The 15,859-nt window shown below is 35.6% G+C and overlaps 2 pseudogenes; both read left to right on the forward strand.

The window, feature by feature from the left end:
- The first annotated feature begins 6,788 nt into the window (after window positions 1–6,788).
- LOC141497471 (proton-coupled zinc antiporter SLC30A5 pseudogene) lies at window positions 6,789–9,108 on the forward strand (annotated as a pseudogene).
- Window positions 9,109–13,249: 4,141 nt separating this feature from the next.
- LOC141497472 (olfactory receptor 1F1-like) lies at window positions 13,250–14,184 on the forward strand (annotated as a pseudogene).
- Window positions 14,185–15,859: the final 1,675 nt, after the last annotated feature.

Raw genomic sequence — 15,859 nt, forward strand, 5'->3', positions numbered from 1 at the left:
TTATCAAGTTAATATTTTGAAAGAAAAATACAATTTATGAAGTTATCACCAAAGTATTGTAAAAAAGTATTATATTGGAAGTATTGTAAAAAATAATATTAAAAAGTATTGTATTGAATGAATTGTAAAAAATATTATAAAAAAGTATTGTATTGCATTGTGAGAAAATGAACTTAGATCAAATGCTTCCAAACAAGTTGAGTCCTGAACAACCAGAGTGGAAATTAGCCAATTACTTAATATTTGTCTCTGACTGCACCTAAGGGAATTTGGACCCTGGTCCAGGCAATCCCTGGGAAAGAACCTATAATTATTTACACACATCCCTCCTAGAAGACAAAGCTGACCCTTGCTCTCATGTGTATCACCTCAGTCAAAGCCTCAAGACTTCATTCTCCTGGAAGGACGGACAGTTTGAGTTGGTTTCCTTTCTGAAAAATCTCAGTTCTGCAAAGGAAACTCAGAAACTCAGAGTACTTCAGAAAAAGAATAGAAGACACAAATCAAACAAATGCCCAAGTAAGTGCATCTGTAGAGCATACTTTCTATTCATTTCAAGGGGCAAATAAAGCTCTAGATGAGTTTCGTTGAAATAATAGAAATTAAGTGCTAATAGGAACTTTGAAAGATGAAAAGGACAGAAGATACAAAACAAATAAATGCCCAAGTAAGTGAATCATTAGAGGATAATTTCTGTTCATTTCAAGAAGAAAATCTTATAGAACATGATGCTACAGAAGTCTCATTAAAATACTGAAAATTCAAAGTTAAAGGAGATTTTAGAATGCTGTATGTTGGATCTTTAAGGGCTTTTGGAAGCAGTAAATAGAATATCAAAGCTGAAAATAATTGAACGGGATTCAAGCCTCTATACCATATACATGGTTTGAAATGGAAGAGCCCTTAGAACACAGAATAAACACATCAGTATATAGAACCTAAAATGCTAGATATGAAAGTGACTTTAAGAAATAAAACCTAGAATGAGAGTATTGGAAGAAACCAGAGATCATAGAAACCTAGATTATCAGGGCAGGAAGGAAGGAAGGAAGGAAGGAAGAAGGAAGGAAGGAAGGAAGGAAGGAAGGAAGGAAGGAAGGAAGGAAGGAAGGAAGGAAGGAAGGAGCAAATGAATGAATGAACAAATGAATGAAGGAAACAATGAAAGAGAGAAAGAAGAAAGGAAAGGGAAAAGGAATAGAGAGAAAAAAAGAGAAGGAAGTAAGAAGGAAAAGAAGAAAGAAATTAAAGAAAAAATGAGGGAAAGATGGAATGAAGTAGAGAATGAATGAGAGCAGGAAGGATGAAGGGAAGTAATAGAAAGATAAGAGGAAAGAAGGACAGAAGAAGGGAAAGAAGTAAGGCAGAAGGGAAGGAAGGAAGGAAGGAAGGAAGGAAGGAAGGAAGGAAGGAGGAAGGAAGGAAATAATCAATGATTTTTGAACTCTCTTATCTTGTAAAAGATCTTGTACAGAAGCATCATTAATTTGTTGTGCTAAATCATATAAATTTTCAATTTGCATGGAAATATTACCATTATCTATAATGGCATTAAGATGATTCTTAATTCTTTCCCATGAATGATGAGACTCATTATATTGCAATTTTGTTGAGCAAAAAAATGAATATTGATAATCACATGGCAAACTAGCCTTATTTTCTATCATATCTACTTTATTCCCAACATTCTCAACAGTGTCCCTTAGTGCTTTGATGGCTTTATAAAATTTCTCATCTATACTTCGCTGTTCCTTAAATCCCAAAGAAACATTCTTAGCTAACTCTTCTAGGAATTGAGCCTGTACTATTTCATTCTTTACAATGCTTACAGACATTGCTGGAGAAATTGAAGTAATAATAGATACTAATAAAAATATTCTGAAAACAACATTCTGTACATTCTGTTACAGTACAATTTAGACAGGATACACTGAACCATCCATTACTGATTATTTGCATAAATGCATAATTATTCCCCAGGCAAGCCCTCCCCATCAATGTCTCATGTGAAGTGATTCTGTTGGAAGTATCTCTTCATGTGATGTTGCTTAGTCCCATAATCATAGCTGTTTTCCAGTCTTCTCCTAAAGATTTTCCCCACCTGTCCATATATAATGGAGCAGGGAATTGATGATAAAGTGTAAACATATCTATTATAGCAGATGGCTTGTCTTTAGGACAGGAATAATGTCATTAGGTACCTCTGTTAGATGATAGGTTACAGGTACTACTTAGGATACACATGCAGTTATTTTGGAGAAGCAGAGAGTAAAGTTTGCTAATGATCAAGTAAAATTAAATCGAACAGGAAGATTAGTGTGATTGTAAAATGGATCACATTCAAATTGTGGTTGAACTATTTGTGAAAGATTTAGTGGTCTTTTCTCCTTCTTCCACAACTCGGACCTAAGTTGGTTGAGGATAAAAAACCCATCTCTTTTCTTCCTCTGGGCATTCCACCATGCTGGTCTGCATTTGAAATAACAGTATCAAAACAGTCCATAGTTTTTGTCTACTCTGTTTGGTGTTTTTTTTTCTTTTTATCCCTTTTTATGCAATCTTCTTCAATGCTCAATCTTGCATTTCTTTGAGCAATCCACCTCCATCTGTAGAGATACAAAGAAAACTTGGTCCTTTTGTTAATACCTTGTTAGGTCCTTTCTATATTCCATCCTGATCTTTCCATATAACTTGTTCATTATGTCCCTTTTGTATAAGTTGTTTATTTAGTTTAGAATTGCTATTGCCATTTACTGGAGGATAGCAGTAGTATTTCATGGCTGGAGTTATACGTTGTTCATTAAATGTTAAATAATTGTATGTATAACATGACATGTCCATCCTAATTTTAGGTTTGCTCCCAAAATTCCCCTTCTTTTGTTCGTGGAGAAAGGTTTTCAGTGTCCTGTTTGCATGTTCCACAATAGCCTGACCACGGGGATTTAAGGTATTCCTGTTATATGTATAATGTTAAATCCCTCACAAAAGGTTCCAACAAACCTAAAAATATATGCTAGACCATTATCTGTTTTAATGGAAACTGGGAGAAACAGATCATCAAATGACATCAATTTCCATTTTATTTCTGGGGGCATTAATTTTTCTTTTCTTTCATTGGCCCCTATGAAAAATCCATAGAGACAGTGAGTCCTGTTTGCATGAGCAATTCTCTTCCCCATAAGATCATGGGAAGTCGTTGTACCACATATGGTCTAATTTTCACCTGTTTGTTTTAAAATTCCCAGTCTCATACAAACTTCTTCTAAGTTTGCCATTTTTTGCTTCTTTAAAATTAAACATTAAATTCTTAACCTACATAAAACATAGTGTTTCCATGCTGACATCTCATTCACTTAAAGTTAACCTTAGAACTAAATATCCGACTATGAATTTAGTTTTACATATAATTTCAAAACATCCAATGTAAAACTTTTACCAATGCCAGGGTTACATATATATATATATATATATATATATATATATACATATATATATATATACATATATATGTATATATATATGTATATATATATGTATATATATGCATATATATATATAATTTCTTCTTAAATAATAGATATTAAGTAATAAATATTCCCTTTAAGAAACACTAGGTGGAACAACACAGTTTTTCACAATTTCTCTGAGCCAAGAAACCTTAAGAGATATAACTTTGTTGGCAAGGTATTCTCCAGTTTTCTTATAACAAATCTTTACAAAAGTGATGAATGATACTTTAATTCATTCATTCTTTGTTATTATAACACAATCTTAAAGTTTCAAAAAATTGGCTGAATCTGCTCTTATACAAAGCTTACTAATTATACATAACACATTTCAATTTAATCTATATTCCCTTTATTCCCTAAAACTTCTGCAATACATAAATATTTCTTGAGACCAGATGTTTCTAAAATCCCTTTTTATGATTACAAGATTTTCTTTATAGTTCTCTTAATAATCTTATAAATTCCAAACTCATATTCAAAATTACCTTTACGTATTTTCCTTTTCAAAATATAAAAGTTTTCAAATCCTTCTTATCTGTATTACCGCTATTCTAACTTCTCAATGCTCTAACTTAAAAGAGCTTTCTATCCTCACTGACAAATGATGTTCTGGGAATTGGAGATTCCTCACATTTTAAGATGTCAAAGTAATATGCACTAATTATATAAATATGCTAATTAAGAGCAGTTCAAAAATAATTTTGGGAACAATTTCTATTTCTTCTAGATCCCTTATATGTATAATTTGCCAAATCAGTAAATAAAATTGTATTAGCCTATCAGACCAGGAAAAAGAATATAAAAAATAAGAGAACCCCTTCTCCACCAAAAAACAACATGATTCTCAGGAAAATCTCCTTTTTTGGTGCTAATGATGATTTTTGGGGAAAAAGATCTAATTTTGAATGGAAAGAAAATTGGCCAGTCAGAACACAGAGAACAACAGATCTGAGACACAACTGAGAGTTTTTCTCTGCCTGTATTTTAAAACAAATACATATAAACACATAAACAGAGTCAGAACATTTAGAACCAGAGAAGCCCCCCAAATCTGGGAAAACCCACTCTGCTCTCACACTAAAGTGTCCCTTTAAACATTACACAAAAACAAAAAAAAAACCCACAAGATACAAGATAAACACACACACACACACACACACACACACACACACACACACACACACACACACTCCTTTGAACTGCCTTTATGGTTATCATAGGTCTAGAGGATTGTATTTTTTTTTCTGTAAAGATTCCCATTACTGGTGCACAACCTGAATTTTCCAATAATATTCCTATACCTAACTATTTGGTTGGCTTCAATCTTTATATGATTTTGTAGGGGATTAAAATCTGAGATTTCATTTCCTTCTAATATAGCAACCTGTATATGTAAGCAGGTATAGTCCATACTTGGTGCATTTAACACTAAAAATTTATTACTATTTATTTTGGGTTCCTGTATAGGAAGAATGACTGTGTTACCAGCTCTAATTAAATAATTTCCTTGGGAACAGAGGTTAATTAAGAATGTTCACTGTGAGAGGTTAACTCCTGTTATTTCTTTCTTAATTCCTTTTTCCCTGAGCTGACTTCTTCCTCCATTCCTGGCATTCCCCATTTGTTTTCCTGGGCCACTGGAGCTTGGCCCAACATCAGGTTTAATGCATTTGCCCAATGTCCTGATTGTTTGAACTTTGGACAGTGAGTTATCAGCTGAGGATCTCCCCCTTTATTTCTACTGTTGTTTTGTTATATGTCCAAACTTTCCACATTGAAAGCACTTCATACATTTTTTTTTTAAAACCCTGAGCCACGATTTGTACCATTATTTGTTCCGAATGGGTGGCAGAACCTATGCTGGCCAATGAGTCATCCCACTTACTCCCTATTAAGGTTTTTTCACAATCAGGATTTTAGGAAGCCTGAGTTCAAATTTAGTCTCAGACACTTAATAATAATAAGACCTTAGAAAGCACTTTGCCCTATTTGCCTCAGTTTCTTCTTCTATAAAATGAGCTGAAGCATAAAATAACAAACCACTCTAGTATATTAGCCAAGAAAATTCCAAAAGAAGTCATGAAGAGTCTCACGTGCTTGAAAAATCACTAAACAAAAAAGAATTAGATGAGAGAGGTTCCTCTTCCAAAGTAGGTCAACAGCATTCAGAAACTTGAAATTTTAGAGAATTGCCTAGGGAGCTGAGAGATTAAAGGGTCTTCCTGGGATAACATACCCAAAATGTAACAAAAGCAGGACTCATATCTGAGACCTACTCTTTTTTTCTCCATATCCCTATATCCCCATATCCCTAGAATAAGAGTAACAGGAAGAGCAAGAAAGAATAAAAAAGGGGAAGATCAAGAAGATTATGAAGAATAAGAAGAATAAGCACAAGACACACAAGAACAAAAGCAATAAAATGAAGAAGAAGGACAAGAATAATGAGCCGAAAAATCAGAAAAGCAAGAATAAATAGAATAAGAACAAGGAGAAAATAACCATGAAGAAAACAAGAGGAAGAAAAGAAAAACTACATTTATGCAACTTTCAAGGGTTTGCAAGATGTCATTTATGTTCATTTAATCCTCACAACACGGTGGGATAGTTGCTATGATTTTGTCAAATTTACAACTGAGAAAACTGAAGAAACAAGAATAAGTGAGTTGCACCCAGTCATACAGTTAAACAGTGTCTGGGATAGAGTTCAAGTTCAATTTTTTTTCACATTCCAGGCTCTGAAATCTAACCATTGTTTCATCTACTATACCACCAAGGCCACTATAGTCACAATATACTTATCAAAGCAGATTAAACTTATGACAATGCTTAATGAGTATCTTTTAACGTTATCATTAAAACTCACAAAATTCAGTGGAGAAATGAGGACATTCTCAGAGCAGATACTAAGGAAAATCACAAGAAAGGGAGAGAAATCTAGAGATCAAGGCATTACAAAGTGTTTATAACCAGATCTGATTAAGGGCATGCCCTCCTAATAGATATTTGATATTAAACAAAATGAGATACCTGTAAACTAATCAACACTTAAGAAAAATTAGTTATCGCATTACAAATTGACCATTGCATTAGAGAACTATTAAAAAAGGCAAAGAGGGGCCGGAGCCGCCTCCGCCCGCGGCCTGGCCACGCCCGGGGACAGCCTGCGAGGCGGCCGCCCGCGGACATGCGCCAGTGAAGGGCCAGCTCGGCCGCAGCGGGAGATGCGGAGAGGCCGCGGCCGGACCGGCGGCTGCGGCGGCCCCTGAGACGCGCGGGATGGAGGACAAGTACAGCAGCCACGCGCTGGCGGGCGGCGGCAGCCTCGGGCCGGTGGACGTGCCCAGGGCGTGATTTGCTAAATATATTGTATTGTTATGTTTCACTAAGTTTCTAAAGGCGTTGGGACTTTTTGAACCATATGATCTCTTAAAAGTAGTTCACATGGTACAGTTCATCTTTATATTAAAACTTGGGTGTGCATTTTTCATGGTTTTGTTTCAAAAGCCATTTTCTTCTGAGAAAACTATTACAAAACATCAGTGGATCAAAATATTAAACATGCTGTTGCTGGGTGTATCATTTCGCTTTTATGGTTTTTTGGCCTAACTCTTTGTGGACCATTAAGGGCTTTGCTGCTCTTTGAACACAATGATATTGTTGTCATCTCGCTACTAAATGTTTTGTTCACTAGTTCTGGAGGAGGACCAGCAAAGACAAGAGGAGCTGCTTTTTTCATCATTGCTGTGATCAGTTTGCTGTTTTTTGATAACGATGATCGCATGGCTAAAATTGCTGAATATCCTGAAGGACATCATGACAGTGCTCTGACACATATGCTTTACACAGTCATTGCTTTTTTAGGTGTTGCAGACCACAAGGGTGGAGTATTATTGCTCGTGTTGGCCTTGTGTTGTAAAGTTGGTTTTCATACAGCTTCCAGAAAGCTCTCTCCAGATGTGGGTGGAGGCAAACCTCTTCAAGCATTATCCCATCTTGTTTCTGTGCTTCTTTTGAGCCCACGGGTCATCATTCTTTCTGTGACAACTGAGAGTACAGTAGAATCTTAGTCTTCTCTCATCATGCCTTTCACAACAGTTATCTTTTTTGTTGTGGTCCTGGATTTCTATGTGGATTCTATCTGTTTGGTCAAAATGGAAGTTTCCAAAAGTGCCCGCTATGAATCTTTTCTGATTTGTATTAGTGCTCTGCTTTTTGGAAATTTTTGGACCCATCCAATAACAGACCAACTTCGAGCTATGAATAAACCAGCACATCAAGAGAGTACTGAACATGTCCTTTCTGGAGGAGTGGTAGTGAGTGCTATATTCTTGATTTTGTCTGCTAACATCCTAGCTTCTCCCTCTAAGAGAGGACAGAAGGGTACTCTTGTTGGCTATTCTCCTGAAGGAACTCCTCTATATAACTTCATGGGTGATGCTTTACAACATAGCTCTCAGTCAGTACCCAGGTTTATTAAAGAATCAGTGAAACAAATACTTGAAGAGAGTGATTCTAGACATATCTTTTACTTCTTGTGCCTAAATCTGGTTTTTACCTTTGTGGAATTATTCTATGGAGTACTGACCAATAGCCTAGGTCTAATATCAGATGGATTCCATATGCTCTTTGATTGTTCTGCTTTAGTTATGGGACTTTTTGCAGCCCTAGTGAGTAGGTGGAAAGCAACCCGCATTTTCTCCTATGGGTATGGCAGAATAGAAATTCTCTCTGGTTTTATTAATGGCCTTTTTCTAATGGTAATAGCTTTTTTTTTTTGTTTGTGGAGTCAGTGGCTAGATTGATAGATCCTCCAGAATTAGACGCATACATGTTAGCGCCTGTCTCAATTGGAGGGCTGATAGTAAACCTTATTGGTGTCTGTGCCTTTAGCCACGCCCATGGCCATGTCCACGGAGCTTCTCAAGGAGGCTGTCACTCACAGGATCACAGTCATTCTCATCATGGACACAGTCACGGACACAGTCATTCCCATAGTGATCATGGGCACAGTCACAGCCATGGACACTCTCATGGAGCTTCAGGGGGAGGCATGAATGCTAACATGCGAGGTGTGTTTTTACATATATTGGCAGACACGCTTGGCAGCATTGGTGTGATCGTATCCATGATTCTTATAGAACAGTTTGGATGGTTCTTTAATGATCCTCTCTGCTCTCTTTTTATTGCTGTATTAATTTTTCTCAGTGTTATTCCACTGATTAAAGATGCCTGTCAAGTGCTACTTCTGAGGCTGCCACCAGAGAATGAAAAAGAGATAAACATTGTATTAGAAAAGATTCAGAAAATTGAAGGTTTAATATCCTACAGAGATCCTTATTTTTGGCATCATTCTGCCAGTGTTCTTGCTGGTACAATTCATATACAAGTGATGTCAGATGTGCTGGAAGAGTGGATCGTACAATAGGTTACAGGAGTACTTAAAGATGCTGGAGTGAACAATTTGACAGTCCAGGTGGAAAAAGAGGCATACTTTCAATATATGTCTGGCCTAAGTACAAGTTTCCATGCCGTCCTTGCTATGACAAAACAGATGGAATGCATGAAATACTACAAAGATGGCACTTACATCATGTGACATGAAATATGGTTTGCCGGTTGCCTATAAATAATGGAGTTTATATGCACATAAATGTACAGAAACAGTGTACTGTATTTGAATTATTTTAAAGCTCAGTTCTATAGGATCAAGATGTTTTTCTAAAGGAATTTTTGAAATGGGCTGACTGTACATGTGAAACATTGATTGTATATGTGAATAATGACAATTTGAATGACTATACTTTGTGCTTATTAAAAAGAAATCCTACTATGTCAGCAACAGCATACCTTATATCCTTGGGGATGTACAAACACAAATTTTTCATGTTCAATTAAGAGAAAATAGAAATAATGTGTTATAGCAAAAAAGACTGAAATTGCTTCAGTGTGCTTATTTTTCTGTCACATTCTCCTTTTGTAAATATGTATTTACACATTTATTACAAGGATTCAAATGAAAGTTTGAACTTTGACTTAGAATTGTTTTTGCAAGTCCAAGCAAAACAAAATAGGAATTAAGTTCTATATTTATGAATTTTCTGTACCATAAGTCTTCTTCCTAAATATTCTTTTTATTTTACATCCAGCAATTTTCTGTTGCCATTTTAAATTTATATTCAAATTTCCTAATTTGAGTGGTACTTGCTAGCTACCAATTCAAGACAAGAAATAGGAATTAGGAAATCGTACAATATCGTGGAATGTTTTTAAACTGATTCCTTAAAGAAATTGGAAAACAAAGGAACTGATAAAATAATTTTACTTTTAGCAATATTTGCAAATCAATACTTAGTTATTAAGATGTAAAACTGGCACTGATTTTTTTTCTGTTTCTTTCCACAGTAGAATATTCTATTTCTTGTTAGGCAGCTAAAATGGCAAGTTTTTTCCTCAATGGATAAGCAGTATTTGTTGTATTTGACGCATAGGTGGATTGACTGTTAAGTATGATTTTGTTTTGTCATTCCTTGACACCATTTGGGGTTTGCTTAGCAAAGATACTGGAGTGTTTTGTCATTTCCTTATGCAGTTCATTTTACAGTTAAGGAAACTGAATTATGAGTTAAGTGGCTTACCTAGGGTCACACAACTACTAAGTATTTAAACCTGGATTAGAACTCAGCTAAAAAAAAAAAGAACTCATCTTCCTGACTCCAGTCCTAGTGTTCTATCCATTGCACCATCTAGCTGTTCTTAAAAAGGGACAAGGAGAAGTTGGGAATTAGGAGAAGTATAGGAAAAAGGAGATTATTGTTGTTCAATCACATCCAACTCTTTGTAGCTCCATGAATCATAGCATGTTATATTATCCATAGGGTTTTCTTAGCATGGATACTAAAATAGTTTTGTCATTTCTCTTTCTAGTGCAAATGGGTGAAGTGACTTGCCCAAGGTCATACAGCCTAGTTGGTGTGTTAAGTCCAGTCTGAACACAGCTCTACCCACTGAGACCCCTAGCTAACTATAATTCTGTTCAGCAAACCAGAATGATTGATTTGTTCTTTACTTTTCCTGGTTCACTTTAATGACTCAATCAGATAACTCAACTTCTTTCTGGGACATTTAAATTTTTTTCCTGAGTAGAACTGGGAAAAAAAGCAACTTTACAATTCATCCACCATACCCTTCATGTTAGAGAGGAGGGAACCAAGGTCCTGAAAAGTTAATGTTTTCTATGCCCAGTGTTACACAAGTAACAGGAAGCAGAACTGAGACTTAGCCTTGGGTCCTGAGACTCCAATTCCAATTTTCTTTTCCATTACTTGGAAGTTTAAAGTAGTCGATTTTGTGCTAATTAGGCAAAAAAAAATATTTCAGAAAACATACTTCTCTTAAATTTCTTGTCTGAGAAGGCTCTGCAATTATACATGGATTCTTCTAAAAGATAAAATGTGAAATCTAAAGAAAATTGTTTTTTTGCATTATGCTCTTAGATTTTTTCCTTACCAAAGAATTTTCACATTTAGGTTAACTTATTTTCATTCTGAGGCCATCCTCTCACTTATCCTATTATTGTTTTATATGGTATCATGGTTTTGATATTAACACACGTTAAGTTCAGTCTGAATCATTTGATTTTTCTTGTCTCCTCTCTTTTGTCTATACCTTCAGTCAGTATTTTCACTTTAATTCACTCTGTTAATCCTTTGGAAAATAGGAAAAATGGAATTTCATATTTTATAGCTTTTCAAAGCATGAGTGGGTGGAGTACAACACCATAATTACCATAATTTATAAAAAAATTATAACCACTTCCTTACTCCTTGTGCCCTATCACAAAATAACTCAAGCAACAAAATCCATCCATATGTTCCACTTGACTTGAATAAATTACTTTCCTTTTGCATTTAACTGTCCTTAATACCTTGAGACAGTGGATAGAGCACTGGTCTTGGATTTAGGAAGACAGGAGTTCAAATCCAGCCTCAGATACTTGCCACTTACTAGCTCTGGGATCTTGGGCAAGTCACTTATCCCTGATAGCCTTGCATCCAGGGTCATCTCCAGTCATCCTGATTCATATCTGGCCACTGGACCCAGATGGCTCTGAGAAAGTAAGGTTGGTGACTAAACACGGCACCCCCTCAAATCCAATTCCTGTGCATGTCATAGTCTTCAAAAATGAAAGACAAAAAAAGTTATCCTTAATATCCTACTTATATACTACCCATTTAGAAATTTTAAATATATTCTCAACAAAACTTTTATTTCCTAGATATTTTAGAATGTCTCATCCCAAATAATTTATTTTTCAATATTAAATTTAGAGACAGCTTTGTGATGTGAATAGAAAGCCTTACATCAGGAATACCATAATTTGTATACTATCATTGCCACATACTAGCTATGTGACCCCAGCAACTATGCTTCAGGAAAAAGTGCCAAGCTGCATTGGAAAATTAGGCAGTTTTCTCATCTGAAAGTTCCCTGTGTCAATGAAATCACAGTCCATTCCCAATCCCAGTTCTAAACAAGAATTTATTTTTCCCCACCCATCTATTTTGTGCTAAATTAAATGTGATAGTGGTCATAAAATTAAACCCCTTTAAAAGTCTTCTATGTTAAAAAAAAAAAAGTCTTCTTTGTTTACTGCAGATTTGACCAAGAATAAATATCATTGATCAATAAAAAAAAAGGCAAAGAGGGCATCCCAACCTGAGGCAACTAAGCTAAGCTCCATAAAGTCACTTGCCCCCAGTTAACTAGCAAACAAAAAGCAGAGAGCACTCACCCATAGCAACACTTGACTTTTTTGAAACTGGGGGATCAGAAAACAATGTCTGTAGTTTGAGCCTTGAATTTCATGAACCAACTAAATCTCAAGTGTACTGTGTCTAACTTTTCAGGAAAAATAAAAAAAAAAAAACTTGAATGAGGCATGGATTATAATCTAGTTTCCACCACACAATGGTGAACAGAAAAAAACTGGGAAGGTATAGACTGGAGAGGAGAAGAACAATGAAAAACATTACTGCCTCATTCTACTTTTGTCCTGGAAGGTAGAAATAATAGAATTCACGTACACTTCGAAACAAAGGATTCCATTGCAAGGATCTGTGCTTCACATATCTGTTGGTGGGAGTGAAGGTTTGTTTGAGGTGATAAATGGATGTGGAAAGAGTTCATAGGGTCATATATTGGGTGCTTGAATAGACTGTGGAATATATTCTGTTTGACCTTCTTGTTTTACAGATCAAAAAAAAATGAGGACCATATGCCATAAGTTATTTGACCAAGTTCACACAGGGAAATAGTGATGGAACCAGATTAAAAACTGTGTCCTCTGTTTTCAAATCAACATTATTCCTGCTGAAGAATTCTTTCAACTCAACAGAGGCAAATGCAGGTCCATTGCCATGAATCAATCAATCAAATAAAAATCATTTATCAAGCTCCTCTTTTGTATGTCAGGCTAGATTTGGAGGATAAAAAAGGAAAAGAATTAAATAATCCCTTCCCTCTAGGAACATATACTCTAGTGGGACAAAAGAGGGAAAGGTCAGTTCACTTCTTCTGTCTATTAAGTAGTTTCGATGTATTAAAATTACATAGGTCAAGGTTCAAACATAGTACAAAACAAAGTATTAAAACTGATATCTCAACTTTGAGACCATTAATTCATTGAATCTTTAAATTATTATTTCATCTCTATTCCATCTATACTTCCCAACAGAACAATGGAAGGAAGAAATGAGTCTGAAATCTCTGAATTCATCCTCCTGGGACTCTCAGACCAGCCTGAACAGCAGAGACTTCTATTCTACTTGTTTCTTCTTATGTACCTGATCACAAGTCTAGGGAATCTGCTCATCATCCTGGCAATTAGGACCCGTTCATGCCTCCACATACCCATATACTTCTTTCTTAGCAATTTGTCCCTGGGTGACATCTGCTTCACATGTACTACAGTTCCAAGATGCTGGTAAATCATGTTTCTGGAGTAAAAATAACTCCTTATGCAGGGTGTCTAACACAAGTATTCTTCCTTCTCTTTGGGGGGATAGATAGCATTCTTCTCACTGCTATGGCCTATGACTGGTATGTGGCTATCTGTGCCCCATTACATTATTCCATGATCATGACTCCAAAGGTCTGTGCTCTTATGATAGTAGTGTCCTGGATTTAGGGCTTTGCTGATGCTCTCATACATGCTGTCCTTCTGACTTGTCTTTCATTCTGTGGCCACAACAAAATCCCACATTTTTTCTGTGACCTCAGTCCCCTGCTGAAATTGGCATGTTCAGACACCATCAATGATCTGATTGTCAACACAGTAGTGGCACTAACAATTTTCATTTCTGTCATTGGCATCCTTTTATCCTACAGTCAAATTGTTGTGACTGTGCTGAGGATCCCTTCTAATGTGGGGAAATGGAAAGCATTCTCCACCTGTGGCTCCCATCTCACTGTGGTCTCTCTGTTTTATGGAACAATCATTGGAGTCTATTTCAATCCCACATCAACCCACACACCTGAACAAGACACAGCAGCAGCTGTGATGTACACTGTGGTCACTCCCATGCAGAACCCTTTTATCTATAGCTTAAGGAACAAGGACCTTAAAGGAGCTCTGAGGATGATCATCACCAGGAAACCAAATCTCTCTTTATGACTATGAGATATCTTCATGGGGGACTGTAGTTGAGATACCATCAATTCTTTGAAAGATTTTCAATCATGCTCTCTTCTGAACTTGCACTAACAGCAATGTTTTTGGTGAAAAGAATCTGAATCAGGAGGTTTGCTTATGGTTCTAGGTCCACCATTTCCTATAATTTTCCTGGGCCTCCGTTTCCTCATCCAGGAAATGAAAAGGTCCTATATCATTTCACTCAGAGACACAATATAATGCAGAAAAATGGTATATCTGTATCTTATAAGATTAGGTTGGAGAAATTAAGGAGAAGCCAATGAATTTGTCTGGGAACTAATAAACAGGACACATTCTATTTGAAACTTAAACCCATATGTCCATGCTTTTGAAGAGAACTCTCTGACTATAATGCTACACTGCCTTTTTTTGAAATTAAAACTATAATAATGAACAGAGGCTCATTTTACCACAATCAGATTCATATGCATCTCACAAAAAATTAATTTAAAAAAGGATCAAAAGAAAGAATAGAATAGAATTTTAGAAGTAGTTAGAAAATGTAGACCTCAGATAAACAAAGAATAGGAATGTGAAGCAGTATGTTTACTCATCATTTGTACATAGAAACTTCACAAAAATTAACCAGTTTTGGAGTATTCAAAAAGAAATAGTACAAGCCCTGGGCACACTGGTACAACAGAAAGGACTAGGTTAGGCTACCCTAATGCAGGGAACAGTACATGTCAAGTTGAAAACAAGTACTACCCTTAAGGAGGGAACAAACCTCTGCATATGCAACAGCAAAGACAAGAGGAAAGGAGAAAACACACTTCTTCCTAGGCAATGCTTAGGCCAGGACTACCCTAAAAACTGGAAACAAACCAATACATGGCAATACCAAAGGCAAGCAATAAGCCAGAATCAGATCCCAAACCCAGCACAAAAAGCTTGCACACTAGAAGAACTCCACAATCAAACTGAGCAAAAAACCAAAAAGATCATTAGGCAAAAGCTAATATTATGAAAGAAATGATTAAAAAAATACCATCTCAGAAGAGGAAAGCAGTAACAAATTGCCTACATGTGAAGTCTCCAAGGAATTAATGAATTGGCTTTAAATACAAAACTTCTTGGAAGAGCTCAAAACGATTTTTAAAAACCAAAGAAAAAATATAGAAAAGAAATGAGAGTCCATGTAAGAATATTATGAAAAATTGAGTGAAAAAAATCAGTTCTTTTAAAGCTGGAAAAAAGAATATAATTCATCAAAAATTAAAATTAATGAAATGGAGAATGAATATAACTCATCAAAAAGTAAAATAAACCCACTGAAAAAGAAAAATAATTCATTCAAAATTAAAATTAACTAAGTGATGCTCATTTACTTCAGAATTTAGTTACAATTTGCGGGAGTTTACTTGGTGGGGAGGGGGGATAAATGGATCATGAAATGATTTTGATAGTTTAGCTCAGGAGAATTGTATTTCTATAGAGGGCACTTGGAAAATGGATAGGATATACATTGATTATAAATTGATCTTGTTTATGACTCTTAAAAATTTTATTTCTAATGGGACAGTTGAGGGGAATGTACTTGGACAGAGGTTGAGCATAAGAATTGGTTATGAGATAATAACGCTTATAAATCAATCAACCAACCAACCAATCAATCAAACATTGAGAATCATACGTT

This window comes from Macrotis lagotis, chromosome X (genome assembly GCF_037893015.1).
Source record: "Macrotis lagotis isolate mMagLag1 chromosome X, bilby.v1.9.chrom.fasta, whole genome shotgun sequence".
Lineage (NCBI taxonomy): Eukaryota > Metazoa > Chordata > Mammalia > Peramelemorphia > Peramelidae > Macrotis > Macrotis lagotis.